This window comes from Thermobia domestica, chromosome 2 (assembly GCF_964235325.1).
Source record: "Thermobia domestica chromosome 2, izTheDome1.hap1.1, whole genome shotgun sequence".
NCBI lineage: Eukaryota > Metazoa > Arthropoda > Insecta > Zygentoma > Lepismatidae > Thermobia > Thermobia domestica.
Genome location: NC_137455.1, coordinates 95,840,292 through 95,854,151, shown reverse-complemented (window position 1 = coordinate 95,854,151; position 13,860 = coordinate 95,840,292). Strand labels below are relative to the sequence as shown.

General features: G+C 35.7%; 1 protein-coding gene across 4 annotated transcripts in view; it reads right to left on the bottom strand.

Moving 5' to 3' along the window:
- Cbp53E (Calbindin 53E) overlaps positions 1-13,860 on the bottom strand; it is a 716,107-nt gene that overhangs the window by 108,758 nt on the left and 593,489 nt on the right. The window lies entirely within an intron of this gene.

Below are 13,860 nucleotides of genomic sequence, written 5' to 3'. Positions count from 1 at the left end.
GTGTTAAAGTCACGGTACGGCAGCATATTATTGCACATGTGACGATTCAGTCGGAATTAGCACAAACAAATCGCGTTTGTACATACTTTAACTGATATAGCTTCAAGCTTACAAAGCTATGCGCGCAATCAATAAGGATCTGCAAGTGAAGTTTGGCGTAAAACTAGAGATCAAGTTAAAAATCTTGAGAAACTCGTGACAGGAACAAGTAATCTTGATGCTGATGTCCCTATTAAATCTCAATCAATCAATCAAATCGTGAGAAAGTGTCAGACCAATAACTTTATTTCCAAATGAAATTATTTGGCATATTAATCCAATTTAGTTTTCTGTGTTACTCATTCTTCCCAATTCTAAAAAGAAAAACACCGCCAATGACAGAAGGATTTTAACACCACTGTCATTCAGCGTAAGTGATAATCGAACTCAAGAATATTCCGAAAACAAAGAAGTTTCAAGTCTATTTTTTTACCCTTTAAACCCCCAATAGAAACACCCTTTAAGCCAGTGTACAGACGAACCATTTAATTACTTCAAAGGCGGTAATATCCATTAACATTTACCTACCCACACGAAATTGTGTTTCAAGGTCGTACAGAAGGTTTATTTATTCTACTCTGATCTTTTACCCCTTCGTGATTTTGGCTCTTTCCATTGCTCAGTTGTATAATATATTGGCATATTTCTTACGACTCACGCAACAACATAGGGTTATCAGATCCGGACGTGTCGTCTTTTTCCTGGGCCCGACAAAAAATCTGGGCGGGTTCTCTGGAAATTCGAGACATATCCTCCTTTATGAGCGATATATAAAACTGATTCAACTTCAAGATTCGTATATGTAAATAATTGTTAATGTTATTGTTCAAGTAACTTGATATTTTTTATTTAATTTTGAGTTTAACGTCCCTTTCAGCAACGAGACTATACGAGACGGGACCTACTGATTAACGTGGAACACGAACCACATGAGCTCCTTCGATATTTTTTGTGAATAGTATTATACAAATTTAGTTGTATAAATAATCTTTCCTTGTTACGTCCTTTAGACACCTTTCAAGTAATATAAAACTAATCATGCTGCGAAAATTAAAATAGCATTTTTTTGGGTTTAAAGTCAACCATATGCTAACCCTATGTATATATTACAGGTGGATTCCAAGAATTAAACTGTTGAACTTTGTATAAGGTGCTTCAGATGTGTATGTAGTGAAATAGAATATTATGACATCAAACAAAGGCGTTAAATAAACAACTAAAACAAAGCAAGGATCTATGAATTGTATTGGGTTTTAGGGTTTTGCAAGGACACCCTCCTCTGACGTAATTATATCTTTTTTTCTTAAAATAAAGTCATTTATATTCTGTAAAACTTTAATCTATCTACATAGTCAGGAAATCCGTGGAAAACATCAAAAATTATGACGAACATTTCAGACGGAATGATATTATCACACATTTTCTACTTGCAAAAAAGATATACTTTTGACTATCAGGCAAGCACATGAACTATAAAGTTTGTACTACAGATTAGTTGTAATTTGTCTCGTACTCCTGGGGAATCACCTACCACTACAGTATATCCACATATGAAAAAAAATCACCTTAACATAGCATTTTTTCAGAGCACATTTTTTAAAAAAATATTTTGTCTCCTCGATTTTTTTTTACTTAAAGAGAAAAGTCTGTTTTAACAATTTGTTTTATTCCTTTTATCGCATTCTTTATTGGAAAGCCCGATGTTTGTTTTTCCCTACTTGCGCTCTTTTTACAAAAAATATATCTGTAAGTTTTTTCTTTATGATACACCACCTTTTTCTTTTTCTTTTGACCACCTCAAATGTGGTTTTGAACATAAAACATTCAGTAAGACCTTTCTGTTTTTCTAACTTAAAAAAAAGAGAGAAATGTCTCTGATGAGATTTTCTCCGCTCCCAATCCTAAAAACGTGATCTCATTTCGCTTTTAAAAATGTAAAAAAGAAAAATAAATGGCAGAGAAACAACACAAATAAGAAATAAATTTCATTTTTTTTTTAAACTGGAAAGGAATCTCCATTTTGAAGTAGTGTTTACAAGATTTATTATTTTAATAATAAAAGTGGTAAAGAAAAGTATTTTATTAAAAAACGTTAATTACTTTTATTTTTCTTGGTATTATCTGTATCAACTTCGCAGTCAATGGTTGATAAGAGTGATTCAATGTAAAAAACTTTTCTATTTGGGAGCTGTTAACAATTCATTTGTTCTCTATTGCAATGGACTCCTATTTAATAGGGCTGTGTGTATCAGGCAAAATACTGCAATATTGATCATTTCAACCTTTTTATGTTCGTTTTTTGGGGGCAAACAGAAGAAGGTAAGATTGGTTCGGAGTATTTGAAAATATAGTACAAATTGATATTCAAAAATCCTGCTATCGATAATTCGGCTTCTTTAAATTTTCGACATGGATTTCGAAGCGCATTTTCAAATATACAGCGTTGCCGAGTAGCTGATTTCTAGAAGCCTCGTTTACGTTTTGATGGAACTGTGGTGGATAATAAGTTGTTTGGAGAGCTTTCTCATGGCTAAGCGGTTAGCGTACGAGCCTTTGGCGTCGAAGACCCGCGTTCTATTCCAGGCGGGAACTCATGTGGTTCGGATTCCACGTTAAAACTGTAGGCCCACGTCTCATATAGCGTCTCTGTTGAAAGGGACGCTAAATTCAAAATCAATCATCAATAAGTTGTTTGGTCTCGCGTGTACCTGCTACCAGGTATTCTTGCTTATTTCTTCTCATTTTATAATTTATTTGCTGCTCTAATGGACTGTACAGGTAGTTACTTCCAGTTTAATAGATGAAGCATGTATAATTGTTGATAATACAGCACTACTTCAAGGAACGGACATGAACCTGTCATCCAGGCATCCGAATCAAACCTAGTCCATTCGATAAACATAACAAAGATATGTTCATGCACAAAAAACTAGGTGCCATGGACAACGGAGTAAGCCCATGTTATTATTTAAAAAAAAAATCGTAGACCCGCAGTGAAATAGCTATTGCATCAGCACTGTTCATTGGAAAGTCATGCTTTATAATTCATTGTCTTCAGCATGAAACAAGCTTTCTAGAGGTGCTATCTATTGGGGCCCATAAAGTACTTGAACAGGGAAAATTGAGAGAATGTCGGGAAAATTCTCTCCAGAAATCACTCCCATCAACTTTGGTCCCCTCTGGAGTGGCCCAGGGTAAAAAACACACAATTCAAATGTATCTCGAAAAGTATAATAGGGAATAAGAAATGACTGTACCAAGTTTTGTATTGATAGACGGAACAGATATGAGGGAAAAGCTTGTATACCAATGTACGCATTTTCCCTATTCCCTTTATCAATACAAAACTTGGTATACACATTTCTTATCCCCTGTAGTATTTTTCGAGAGATATTTGGATTGTGTGCTTTTACCCGGGGCCACTCCATAAGAAATCCAAAATTGAGGGGAGGGATTTCTGGAGGGAATTTTCCCGACGTTCTCCCAATTTTCCCTGTTGAAGTACGTTATGGGTCCCAATACATAACACCCTCTGGAAAGCTTGTTTTATGCTGAAGATATAAACCATGACTTTCCAAGGAACAGTGTTGATGCAATAACTATTTCACTGCGAGTCTACAATTTTCTTTATACTAACATGGTTAGTGGGCTCCAGGGACTTACTCCATTGTGCATAGCACCTAATTTTTGTGATTGAACATATCTTTGTTATATTTATCAAATGGACTAGGTGTGATTCGGATGCCCGGATGACAGGTTCATGCCCGGATCCAGAGATTGTCGGAGTTTTGAATGTCAACCTGTATTTAATTGTCTTGAAAATAAGTATGTTAACATTGCAGAGTATTGCATTTATTTACTCATATTATCAAATATTATTGTAAATATTATAATAATTTTCATTTCTTAGGATAAATTCATTTATTCATCAACGATATGGATTATAACCTGTAGCTCGAACAGACCCCCACTCTCTTTAAGCTGCAACCTGCATATTTACCACCATACTTATATGTATAAATCAAGTGTACTGGTAGCATCCAGGGGCAGATTAAGGCTTTTGGGGCCCTGGAGCCGACTATTTCAAGGGGGCCCTATGTTACGAATAGTTCCAGCGTATAATATGTCTTTGCTGCCTTCCACAGCCTCATAGATTTACTAAACACCGAGAATTATGCTATAATATTTTTATGCGCTCCAAGTTTACAATAATTAGTTTAATTACATTCATTATTAACAGTTAAATACTCATATACTGCAGTATAACACATAAATGCCAAATACAAGCTAAATGGTCAACAGTCCCTGCAAAAACACTAATAGAATAAAAGGAGAAAAATCATATACAATTAGGTAAAGTTGTACAAGGCTACACGAAATAATATGTTGTTAAGGGGGCAGACAACTACATATTTTTAAAAAGCTAGGAATTTTTCTTTTGCTCTTTTTTCGTAAGAGAAAAGACATAATGAAATGTAACTTACTACAATAATAGATAATGTTATTCTACACCCGAAAATATGAATCGGAAGAATAATCAGTATTTCCATCTATAGAAATTACGGAGTGACTAAAATATGAATTACAGAAAAATCTAGATTAAGACAGTGGCTAGAAAAATGAACTCAACGGTAATTGATAACTTATCATGCTATCATGCTGTCTTTGTTTCTTGTTAACTACTTTTTAAATAATATTTGTATTTATTTTGTAATAACTTACTTAAATTATTGCAAACTAAGTAAGTGTGGACAGTGGATTACAAGCTCTTTCACTTCAAAAAATTTCACCAACTTTTGACTCATTTTCTTGATTTTTGATTTATTCCATTATTTCTAACTTTCCTAATTGTGACCATTTTTTCCTAATTTTGTTCTATACTTATCTAATCATTCTTACTACACTGGCCGTCATAAATTAATCAACAAATGGATACTCAGTGTATAAGGAAAGTAAAAGCATGCTTCTGAACAAACTCTTATTGAAATTAAAGAAGCAGCTATTTTACGCCATGCAGCATGGAAAACTACCAAATGAAAGTACACTCGTGGGGGAAAAAATGATGTTGGACGTAGGTGACACTGAAACTGGGAAACACTGAAGCCGCAAAAGGGTGGTTTGCTGACACTAATAAGAGATATGATCACCGCACATAGCAATACAGGATTCACAACGTCGTCTCCTGCTAGTAATAAGTGTTTGTATCAGTTCATTTGGTATATGGGTCCATTATTGACAAAGTGCCGTTGAGGATCTTGGAGAGTTCGTGGACGGGTTAGAAGGCTTGCAATGCGTCGCCCTAGAGCATCACGCATTTGTTTGATAGAGTTAAGGTTCGGAGGCCTTGATGGCCACACCATTCGTTGAATATGGTGTTGCTCCAAGTACTGATTGACTAGTCGTACTCTAGGGAGACGAATATTATCGCCTTGTAGAATGAATTCTTGATCTCTATCACGTGTGAAAAGTACAATGTGACGATACAGAACACCATACTATAGAGCTGAGCTGCCATTGTGCCACGTGGGAGAACATACAGATCAGTACGTCCTCCAAGCGAGATGCCACCCCACACAAGCACATTTGCACCACAATATCTATCCCTTTCAAGAATATTGGATAGATGGTAACGGGTTTCTGTTTCTCGCCAGACCAATCTGCGTCAAGAATCACTGTTCAGAAAAAATCTAGACGCATCAGTAAATAGAACTGACTGCTATTGGTCCTGGGTCCAATTCGCAAGCGCTCTTGCCCAATTTAATCGCTGCCTCTTGTGACACCGGGTGAGGGGTACACGCACCACTGGCCTTCTGGCATACAACCTATGATCATCCCATGTAAACAGTTTTCAATGTTGCCGGTCTGATTTTAAAGTTGTAAAGAAAGAATAATACCGTCATATTTTGTCCCCTGTGGGGGACGCCGGAACCGACATGGTTACACCTTCAGACCTACGTGTTCTGGTGGCAGTAGCGGATTTAAGTATATGCTAAACAAGTTATAGCTTAGGGCCCCACTCTCTTGGACGCCCCAAAAATTAAAGGAAAAATCTTGATATACAATTTCAAAATAAAAATCATAAATTAAATAAAATTTACATACAGGCTCCGTGTTGTGTAGGCTTGTATGATGTAAGTAATTGGGCTCCTGCTGCTATCTGCTTCCTAAAATCTCACTAGTTTCTTCATTTCTGTATATAGGATGCCTACGACCATCTGGACACATAATTGGACCCATTACCTTCAATAGTTTATGGCCCTACCAAACCTAAATCCGGCTCTGCCTGGTGGGATTGATTTTATCCTTACAAATATCATTAACCTAATTCGCACATTAGGTTGACACATGTCTTTCCATCCTGTTTGAGCTGCCCTCTAAGCTGTTAATAGTTACTAGCGGTACACGCAATAGTGGTGTACCACGAGACGAGAAATAAAGTTTTCTCGTGTCGTTTTGTACATTTTGTAGAAATTTCTCGCTTGTTTGTCTCCTCAAGATTCTCGAAGAATTCTTTCTCATCTTGTCTCGAGTCTCGCAAAAGCTCTTCTCGTCTCATATCGTTTTGTAAATTTATGTGTACAAAATTTATACTAAGATTTTTGTTCGTAATTTCATCTAGAAGTTATCAAATTCCTTCCGCATCACGAGAGATCCATGAAGGATGTGATATAATAACATTTAAACGACATTTATTATTGGAATGTATTAGTAATGTTTTGCATAACTTTAAACATTAATAAATGCTTTTCATTGTATTCGTACAATCACTTCATCAACTTATAGTTTTCATACCATGAATCATGTGACACTAAAACAGTGATTGAAATCTAACACTCGGATGAATTAATATTGCCTATGAAACTCGTGTAACTTCTCCGTTCGACTATTGGACAAGACTACGTAATACAGCAATGACGAGGCGCTGACTTCTACCACATTTCCAACGCCCAATTTTATCGCCCGGGTTTACCTGTTCTTCACAGCTACGTCAGTGCGCCATGCAGCCTCATATTATACTGAAGGATCAATCACAATCTACATCATACTCATTGGCCGTACGCATTCGATGTTTCCACGGAAACATTTTGCCGTGTGGGCGTCTTTTTTTTACGTCAGAGAATATCAGGGTAGTTGATGTTGCATATCCGGTGAAATACTTAATCTTGTGTGTACTGTTGAAACCTCAACGTACTGAACAAATGTTATAGTTGGAGGTGCTTTGCTTTAGAAGTTGCTAGAAATCACATTTCTGATGGTGAAATATACAAACTGATTCTGGAGACATAATAATATATCTTAGAAAGAAACATATTCAACGGAGAATAGGTACAAGATCTATAATGAGCGTAAAATACCATACCACAAACAAGCATTGAACATCTGTACGACTATCTACCGCCTACCTCCAGAAACGAGTGTTCGTGTAACTGCTTTGGGTAACTGCATGTGCTATTACAGTATATTATTTGAAATAAAGGGCATACACAAAAGAATTATGCAATTTCAAAAGATAATACTCGCAATAAGTTTATTTATCATCTTACACAGGCAGAGGTGGATCTAGAAGGTAAAAACTGGGGTGCAGCAAGAACCTAGATTATGATAGGTATATCATGAGTTTACTATAAACTTTGAAAAACATATAAATAATACCATAAATTATTTTTGTTGCTTAGAAAACTGGGGGACCTAGGCCCCCCGGCTCCGGGCTAAATCCGCCACTGTACACAGGTATTATAATCAACATGCCAGCATTGGTAAATATTTGAGGTTTTCATACACTACCAGCAGTTTATACATTATTTCCAAGGTAGCGTCGTAGAAGGATAAGTCCTTTTGTGTGCTTATTTTTGAGATATCCAGAACTCTGATTAAAGTGAAGCGTGAGTTTTGTGCATGGTTTAAAGAAGACTCAGCACACTAAAATAATACATCCAAATGGTAGAAACAGTTTGTGGATCCAGAAGTAACAGAAAACTGGATACTTGCGTAAAGGCAAGAGTCTCGGTCAACTACAAGATGGAATTGGTGGATGGAGTCTTTCACCAACAGAGAAAGTGAGAAGGTGTAATTTTTTAGAGGAAATGTAGTACAAGGGGGGAAAATGATTTTGTAGAAAGATTTATTCTCTTCGATGAAGTCATATTCCGTATCAGTGACCAGGTCGATAGATTCAATGCCCAAACCTGGAGAACCGAACAACCACATGCAAAAATACGGGACCAATGTGACTCTCAAAAAATGAACGTTGTCTTATACGGTGCCTCGTCAGAAAGTGTACAAGCCAGTGTGCGAATTAGATAATCTATATTGGGGAGGATAAAATTAGGCCAACAGCACGTAAAGTCTAAAGATGCAATAATTCAAAATGAGACAATAATACCTTACCCCCACACATAAATATGTCATCTGTAATAAATAAGACATTTATTAACTCAATTAATTTAGACAATAACTATGTACGTATATATTGTCTGGGCATGCACACATCACACCTAACCTTTCTGAACGTATTTAAATGTACTCACTCTTGTGTCCGTAGCTCTCTAAGGTTTATTTACTTAATAATTCGGCCCGAGCGAAAGCCATGATCACAAGCATATGCTAATTTTTCCACTCATATTGAAATCTTCCACTTCGCGTTATTACACACAGCTTGCAAAAGAAAACCTACTTCAGTATTATGAAAACCACTAAGATTATCAGTATAGTTAAACTGGACTTATTTTAAAAAAAAATCTAGGTATTAGCCTATCATACGAGAAATGGATTGTTGCGTTTCCCGATTTCTGGCATCAAGGTCAAATCGAAGGCCAAATATTTAAAAACTCTCAACTTCTACTCTCCGCTAAAGCTGCGCTCTTCATGCTTTTTTTTTCAAATATCAAATATGCCGAAATTGAGAAAATTGGACCTTTGAGGCTGCCTAGCTCGAAAACTATGAGATATATTAAAGGCGGCTAAACAAATATTAGAAAAACTAGTGCACTGTCTATCTAAATAATCATGTTTGAGAGTTGGGTTGTACCGGCGCATATGATTTTAGAGAGAGGGGAGGAAGAGCGGAACCTATACCGCAGCTCCCTCTATAAAATCCGATACGTCTCAACTATGAAACATGGTTATTTAGATAGACAGCGTACTGGTTCCTCTAATATGCCCTTAACCGCCATTGATATCTCTCATAGTTTTCAAGCTAGGCAGACTCAAAGTTACAATTTTCACGATTTCGGCATCCCGCAACTTTGAAACAACGCGTTTTTCGCCCTATGTTCATATGGGCTTTTTTATTATTTAGATGTGAGGTTTTGATCAGTGGATTTTGGCTACATAATAAATGAACACCCTGTATATCTCAGATTTTGAGTACAGTTTCAAAAGTTCATTTCCATAAACTGTAAAAGGCAGTGATTACTATGCTAATTACCACAAATTAAACGCAACTTTTGAGTTGTATACACGCAAACTACTAGGAAATGAGGACCATGCGCTAACAAGGAATATACTGGAAAATGAAATACGACAAAAATAAAAACGGGATGATAATCGATACAAATGTAGATGATGAATATGACATGTCCGACCTTCGTCAAGTATGGTGGAAGAAGTTATTTATTTACTTCTTCTTGGTCAACAGTTAAGAGCGTTTGTAAATCCATATCTGACTGTTATGCGCAATTAGTATATTCAAATTCACAAACGACGACGAACTGAAGGGTGTGAAGATATGATTGCAAGTAACAACCATAGTCATAATAATATAGATCAACTAAACAACGATAAAAATAGTGGAGAAATTATAAATGCCCTAAAGCAAATAGTTTATATCGCTCATTTCGAAATACAGCTAGAAGATTAAACTTACAAGAAACGACAAAAATCAGTGAAATTTGGCGTTATACCAAGCATAATATTTTTTTTGGGGCGGAAAGCGAGCATCCCCGGTGGGGATACTTTCTTTGCGGGGAAACAAAATGTGATTGAGGGGAAAAATCCCCCTCACCCCCCGGTAATTCACACGCTGTGTACAGTCATGTCTGTTTACTAAGCAACTATGATTCATGTCTGAGTACTTTGGAAAATTAGTTGTTACCTCGAATTATACCAGAACACAATTACGAGGCGCTTGTAGAGTCCAGTGAAAATGGTTAACTCTATCTAATTATGGTGACTACATTGTATGACAGATCTCCCACCATTTTCACTGGAGTGTACGAGTGCTTGGTAACTGTCTTCTTCCACATCATTAGATCAAACAGCAAATGAACACAGCCTTCTCCCTTGGCTACCATTTTCGCCGGACCTTATACCACAATTTCTTTCTTCGAGCTTTCATTAAAGACAGGTTTACGTGTCACTATTTCTCACGTCTATCTACAAACTCGGTGATTGATTGGATAACGCTTGCTCTGCACTCGACTACAGCGGTCAAGCTATATCGAGTCTGGCATGAATTGCATTACCTGTTGATTTGTGTCGTGTGACTCAAATTACATATATTGAAGGCTCGTAATGAACGCATAAGAAACTCGGACTGCTTCAACTGCTGACGGTGTATGTTATGTCCATGTGCGGTAAAACTTTTTGAAATATCACTATCCTTTTGTGTTGTATACCTCCTATACAAAGTTCAAACAATCCCGACCCCAGATTGACCAGAAATATGAGTCTGGTGCCTATCCAATTTAAGGCTAAACGATGTGTACCTATATATCGAATTTGATTTTTTTATTACGACGCCTGGTTTTCAGAACTGGTACCCAGGTCAGACAATTTTTTTCGAGTACTGCCCATATATATATATATATATATATATTATGTATCTCTACCTCGGTGTTTGTGTGTGTCATCATAAATGTAGTCTATTAGACTTGTGAAAATATTAAATAATGGCTGTATACTATTTCTTAATATACCTAGAGGTTTGAATAGAGCTCAGCATTCAAAATTCGTGGAAGTATTACCACATTTCTCTGCAGAAAGCAATTTTGTTCTGCAATATGAATATACCTATGTTTCATAAATATGAAAAATAAGTATCTTCATATTGAGAGATCGTAGTTTCATCCTCCTCTTCATTACCTTTCTTTGATGATCATTGAACATTACAATATACTATAGCTGCTCCTAAACCATTTTTATAGGTTGTAATCACAAGACAGCTTCAATATTAATGCATTTACTCCCAGTTACTTGGAAGTTTAGGACCGACTTTAATGATCTTTTACAAGTTCATAGTGTTTTCTTGTTTAAAATTCCACTCTTGACATGATATCTGTGATTTTTTCTGGTGATCTATATAAATTTTTCTATTCGTTCAATAGTAGCCCGGGTTCTTTTGCCCTGTAGCATTGAACCTTTTGTTGTGTTTCATATAACCGTCTACCAGCACCGAAATAGGGTCTTGAATAATGGCAGTTTTAAGGAGCTTCATGTAAAAGCAGATCGTAAAAGGAAGATGGTTCGATTATTGAAAATTCACTAAAGCACGCCTTCTCTTCCTCTCGTATCCTGTACTGCAGAGTATCCATCTCACGGATCGATAAGTGCAAATGCGTTTTCTCATTTTTCGTCAGCGTGGTCTGCTTGCACTGTAGAAGAGGATGATATAGTTTAAGCTTAGTATTTGTTTTTCATAATCTTACATCAGAAAGTTATGCTGATTTTGAGTGATATATTGATCATCTTTGTTTGTAAGGGTATAATCGTGGTCGAAATTAATTGAAAACACCTCCTTCCTTACATTTGGATATATTTCGATAGACCTACATATTGTTGAAAGAAAAACTTCAAAGAGACTAAGTAAATACATATATAATATGCCTTTAACTGAAATCCTACTTACGGCTGAGGAAATAGGGCATGTAGAATAGAGACGAATATTTGTTTTTAAACAACTGTTGGCAAAAGTTTCATAGTTACGGTATCATGGTCAGTAATATGCCTACCTCCCAATTGAGAGTCGCAGTTCCGATCCCTGATAGGAGGAAATATTTCTCGTTCTATCCTTGTTCTAACGCGGCTTTGAGCGTCACCTAGTCTCTTTAAAGTGGACACTTAGGACTATCTAGAGAATTAAATGGGATGAAGCATGATCGTGATTATGTCACAGGCATGTGTGCCGAAGTTAAGAGAGTAAGGAACTTTTATTTCCCTACACAAACCTTGGGGAATCATGATCTGTTCCGAAAGCACGACAATCTTTATTTAACTAATACCAAAAGTTCCAGAAATCTTTTAAATAGCTTTAGGAGATAGGATCAGAAAGTTTGCGTACCGTTCCTAATCAACTACCAAAGATTTGAATGTGTGTAATCACAATGTCGTAAGAAGACTCACAAAATACCAGGTAAGCTTTTGTGCTATGTAGTTCAACTGCGTCCGCCGAAATTCTGTTTGTTTTTCCCATAAATGCAATAATTAGTTAGTAGGGACACCTTTAGTTGCTGAGTATGAGTATGGTTTTATTCCAAATACAAATGTGTTATGACTCAAGCTCCACAAAAGCTATTTTTTATTTTTATAAAAAGTATTTTTTTATGAAATATAGCACAATATTCTACAATTGTTACAGTTTTAATTTTCTTACTACCCAAGGTTCTACGTCATTCTTCTAATTGTTTTTTTTATCTGAAATTTCGTCAATAGCTTAATAAAAACTAACTATATGGCAGTTTTGAAAAGTAACGCCGTTTAATATTTATAAAAGTTCTAACTCTATGGGATATGGAGGTTGGAGGTTCAATACCGCGTTCACAAAAGCTCTCCATTGATTTATGATCCAGTTTCTAGTTTATATTCCTATTTCTATATACCTGTGAATTAATCCGTACACGACCCTGCTTTCATTCGCAATAGGTAAATTATATGTTTATGCTTGTTCTAACGTTCAAGTTTCACGTCTTAATGTTTGCTAACCAAATAGTATTTCATTTCTGGAGATGTTACAGATTATGTCCAGCCAAATGGTCGCGATTAACCAAAATTAAGAAGGTAAACTTGCCATGTCTTTGGCGTGGAAGACCTGAGTTCGATTCCGACGGAGCCTATGTGTTTCGGATTCTACGTTAATCAGTATGTTGAACGGGACGTTAAATCAAAATCAACTCATAAAGTTTAGTTTGAAATTTTGATTTGATGTGTTATGACTCAAGCTCCACAAAAGCTATTTTTTATTTTTATAAAAAGTATTTTTTTATGAAATATAGCACAATATTCTACAATTGTTACAGTTTTAATTTTCTTACTACCCAAGGTTCTACGTCATTCTTCTAATTGTTTTTTTTATCTGAAATTTCGTCAATAGCTTAATAAAAACTAACTATATGGCAGTTTTGAAAAGTAACGCCGTTTAATATTTATAAAAGTTCTAACTCTATGGGATATGGAGGTTGGAGGTTCAATACCGCGTTCACAAAAGCTCTCCATTGATTTATGATCCAGTTTCTAGTTTATATTCCTATTTCTATATACCTGTGAATTAATCCGTACACGACCCTGCTTTCATTCGCAATAGGTAAATTATATGTTTATGCTTGTTCTAACGTTCAAGTTTCACGTCTTAATGTTTGCTAACCAAATAGTATTTCATTTCTGGAGATGTTACAGATTATGTCCAGCCACAAGTTTGAAATTTTTTGAGTTCTAAAAGTTTGTTTGAAAATTTGATTCGAGAAATTTTCGATTTGAAAAGTTTTCAAAATTCAGCTTGAAATCTTGAGTTTAAAAAAATTTAAGTTTATGTTTAATTCGAAAAAAGTTTAAGAATTTTAAATTTCCAAAAATTGGATTTTAAAATGTTTTTGTTAAATTTTTTAGTTT